This window comes from Gossypium raimondii, chromosome 1 (genome assembly GCF_025698545.1).
Source record: "Gossypium raimondii isolate GPD5lz chromosome 1, ASM2569854v1, whole genome shotgun sequence".
Classification (NCBI taxonomy): domain Eukaryota; kingdom Viridiplantae; phylum Streptophyta; class Magnoliopsida; order Malvales; family Malvaceae; genus Gossypium; species Gossypium raimondii.
Window position 1 is genome coordinate 31,841,751 of NC_068565.1, and position 5,271 is coordinate 31,847,021.

Genomic DNA, 5,271 nt, shown 5'->3' on the forward strand with positions numbered 1-5,271 from the left:
ACTTTGTTCTAAGACTTTTAAAACATCAAAATTAAAAGAAAATTACCAAATTAAAGCTTAAAGCCTCAAACCCTAGTTTTTCCTTCTATGTTTCTTTCTTTCTTTTTCCTTCCCCTGTTTCGAATGGTCTCTGTTTCTTTTCTTCTTTATTTATTTTATTCTTTTACTTTATTTCTTTTATGTATTAGTTAATAATATTATAATAATATTTAATTCATAAATATCTTTTACTTAAACTATAAGAAAATATTTTATTTTATTACAAGTGTATTTTATATATTTTACACATGTTTAATTTAATCACCATACACTTGTCTTTAATTTAATTTATTCCATAATATAATAATTATAATACAAATGTATATACATATATTATTACATATGTACAACTTTAATACCCTACATTTGTCACAATTTGATTTAATTTATAATATAATATCATAATTTTAATTAAGAAAATATTTTATTTTATTACAAGTGTATTTTTATATATTTTACACATGTTTAATTTAATCACCATACACTTGTCTTTAATTTAATTTATTCCATAATATAATAATTATAATACAAATGTATATACATATGTACAACTTTAATACCCTACATTTGTCACAATTTGATTTAATTTATAATATAATATCATAATTTTAATTAATATAAATTACATCATCTAATAAAATAATAATATTCATTATCATTTATTAAGATATTTATATAATCAAATCATAAAATATTTTTATGAAGTAATTGCCGCCTCAAATTCTTAAATAGGCTTGATTACCATTTTGATCCTTTATACTCTCTTTTAATCTATAATTAAATTTTACCCTTTACTCAATTTAGTCTTTTTTGCTAATTACCCTAAATTAAGCTAAATTCACCTAATTAAAACCTGATTAAACACACTACTAAACTCATAGGTATTTCTAATAATTATCTACAAGTTCAATTTTCTAAGACGAAGGCCCGATTTTTTATGCCCGTGAATTTTGGGTCATTACTTTTCTCCCCCTTAATAAATTTCGTCCTCGAAATTTACCTGAGAAGAGATGAGAATATTGTGCTCTCATCGTCTCTTCCGGTTCCCAAGTTGCTTCTTCCACACTATGACTTCTCCATAAAACTTTTACTAAGGGAACCCATTTATTTCTTAATTCTTTCACTTCTCAAGTTAATATTTGAGCCGGCTCTTCTTCGTAGGTCAAATCAGATCAAATTTCAATGTCTTTAGTGGGAATAACATGAGAAGGATCCGATAAGCATTGAAACATGAAAAACATCGTGAATCTTTTGTAATTCTAGAGGTAGAGCTAACCGATAAGCGACCGGCCCAATTCTTTCTATAACCTCGTACGACCCAATGTAACAAGGACTTAATTTTCCTTTTCGGCCAAATTTCAATACTTTCTTCCAATGAGAGACTTTAAGAAATACTCTGTCCCTGACTGAACACTCAATGTCTCGACACTTTAAATCGGCATAAGACTTCTGTCTATCAAAGGCTGCCTTTATTCTTTCTTGAATCTTCTTAACTATTTCCTCAGTTTCTTAAATTAATTCTGGTCCAATCACTTTCCTTTCATTCAATTCTGTCCAACACACCAGTGATCTACATTTTTGACCATATAATGCTTCATACGGGGCCATTTGAATACTTGATTGGAAACTATTATTGTAAACAAATTTAGCTAATGGCAAATAACGTTCCCAACCTAATTCAAAATTGATGATACAAGCAAGAATCATATCTTCTAGTATCTGAATTACTCGCTTTGATTGTCCGTCGGTTTGCGGATGAAATGAAGTACTGAAACTAAGCCGTGTACCCAACGGTTCATGTAATTGCCTCCAAAATCTCGATGCAAACCAAGGATCCCAATCTAAGATTATCAATATCAGAATACCATGCAATCTCACAATCTCCCGAATATATACTTCAGCTAGTTTCTGCAATGAAGTGTGCTGACTTGGTAAGTCTATCAACTATCACCCAAATGACATTCTTCTTACTTGCTGACAATGGTAATCATGTAACAAAATCCATTGTGATACCATTTCCACTTCGGAATACTAATAGGTTGAAGTAGACTTATCGATACCTGATGTTCCGCTTTTACCCGCTGACATGTCAAGTTTCATGCCGGAACAACCCTTGTTCCACTAACCAGTTAACTCTTATCGGAATCTATCAACACCACCGTCGCACCGTCATAGATCTATTAACACTTATCAGTAATAACATAAAACTGATTAGGCCATAACACCATGATTAACATTTAATCCATTGTCAAAAGGAACGATTATCAGGTTACTCTTAAACGATTTAAACAGTCAAAAATTTAATAAATTGAAGCATGCATCTCATACAATTGCATCACCCAAGTATTTAAACCCGAGTCCGTGTCACACAACTTGGCTCTGATACCACTGTTGGATCGCCGGCACCCCTACGGTGCAGTGGAAAAATTTAATAATCGGTGACCCTAACCACGGATCAATGTGTGAGGAACGAATCGGGGTGAAAAGGGTTACGAAATTACCTAATGTTTGTTCTGAGTAGACAGCAACTTCTCAACAATGTGTAGTCTGATCTACAATCGAACCAAGCCTCAATCTATCGAGACTCCGACCTCTACGTAATCCACCCAGTTGACTACGAACGGAAGAAATCCCCAAAACGGTTTTGAAAGTAATTTTTCTTTGACGGCTGATAGACCAAAAACAAAGAAAAACGGGATTCTTATATCCTATTATTTTAGGGTTTTTTGGAATTAAATAAATATAATAATATTTTAAACCAAAAATTATAATTACATTAATTATAATATAATTTTGTTAAACCATATATTTATTTAAATTCATATGCTAACCAAATTCATGTCCTCATTATGCGTACAACAAACTTGTACATAACGTGTTGGAAATTTGATTACCGAATTAAATTAATTCTATAATTAATTTAATTCAAGCGAAACCCAAAAATAATACCAACTATGGTTTATTCCGTTCATTTCAACTATAGGGTGTGACCCTGTAGGTTTCTGTAACGTTAGTAGTAATACTAGAACGATTCCATTGTTACAAACAATGAGTGGCATCTAGCAATGCATCATTGCTACCTAAGTCACAAGAGATCATGATTCGACATAACCTTTTTTTTATGATTAACCTTTTATGCAATAATCCTTAAGTCCTTTATCTCTGGATTGGACACAAGTCATGGAATAGTCACACTTGTATAGTCCATTCCATGTTCGTTGATACCTTAAGCAGACTACAATATACAAATAAGTATGACATCTTATATCAACTTATTTGAGCATGGCCATGCATTTCTAGTCTCACTTAATCAAGTGGCCCAAGATATTACTCCCATTATGTAGGAGGGACTTATTCTATATCGACCAACCATATCCCTCTGCATCGATTGTGGTATATCCAACATCAGCCTTTATAGGACAACCGATTCACGATTACGCGTTGATCGTATCAAAATATACTACTCACGATGTTGGGATTATGATGATCTCAAGTCCGAGGATCATATACATATTAATCACTATGAGTAATGTCGTGACAATTACATAATAATCCAGGAAACATACTCATAATGGGTCAATCCAATATGTTGTTCTCTAACACACATATTCATGCATCGATTCTGACATTCCATATCAATGGCAACTCTTTATTATCAATAAACTACATGTTAGGCTTAATGCATTATCGTTTTCCTAACTAAGGATCTTTTAAGAATAATCATATTATTCTTAGGACATTATTATAAAACAGTTTATTTATACACACAGAAAAGAAACTGAAATAATAATGGTAACGCCTTATATTAATAAACATGATAAATCAAGAATGTTATTACAACCATCCCATGATTGATCTTTGGGCATACTCTAACACCCCTTTCCTCTCGATGTCGATGCGTCGGGTTCCTTGTTAACTACGAAAAAAATAATAATAATTTACATTATTAATTATAGCACTAATTTACAATAATTAATTGAATTTTCTTTTAAATTTATACCCTAATGCCAATTTAATCCTAATTAACTCATTTACGTTTCTAGGCTAAATTGTTAAATTAATAAAAGTACAAGGATTTAATGTAAAATTGTTGTACAAACGGGTTGTTTTGGATACCATGAACATTCAGCTAAGCTCAATTTTGGGTAAAAATGGTTAATTTGCATGTTTTGGGCTCAATGACTAAATTGAATAAAAGTCAATCTGTAGGGGAAATTTTGTAAAAATGTAAAAAATGAACAAATTGCATGAAATGCATTGTTTTACTGCCTAAATTAATAAATTTAATGAAATTATTAATTTAGATCAAGACTGGGCAGAAAATCGAGGAAAATGAATATTTCCAAAATGCACTTGAACTTTGGTATTTCTGCAATTTAGCCAGGTAAGTTCGTATGAACTGTATTCTGTATAATTTTAATTAAATTGAATGTTAATATGTGATTATATTGTGATTAAATAAATATATATATATGTTAGTATGCAATTTACCGTGTTATGAAACACGTAAATCCAACAACGTACGACGACTATCGAACCCTATTTGAACCTTAGGAATTCGTAGGATACCAATGACATGTCATTAGGGTTTACATGATTTGGATAGTATTCCTGAACGTCCTACCAATAGCTGAGGTCCTGCATGTGTTGCGAATACTTCACAGCTCGTGTAAGCAACATCTTGTAGCTATGTTCCGACGCACAGCTTGTGTGAGCATATTGATTTATAGCTTGTGAGAGCATACCGATCTATAACTCGAGTGAGCATACCAATTCACAGCTCGTATGAGCATACATATACATGAATTGACGGATTACAGTTATATGAGCTAGCAAACTATGCGTGAGCTATATTGGATATCCAACAGTATTCTGAATAGTTCAATGGGCATTATTCAAATATGAAGTGGTAAGAGTTTGATATGAACTAAGATATAGATACATGTGAATTTCATTGAAATGGTATTACATGGTATATTGAAAGTGGAAATGGATGATATATGTATATGATACATGAATAAATGTTGTGCTCATCTATGTTTATAATGCTTATGTTAAATGTTTATTTGGCTAACATGTTTGGTGTATATGTTAGGGCTTTGGCCAATTTGTGGTTGGATTATGCCACGTTAAACTTATAAGTTATGCATTGAAATGATAAATTCCTAAATGGAAATATGCCTGTGGTCATGAAAGGGTGGTAAGGTTTAAATTGTGTAATTCCAACTGAAA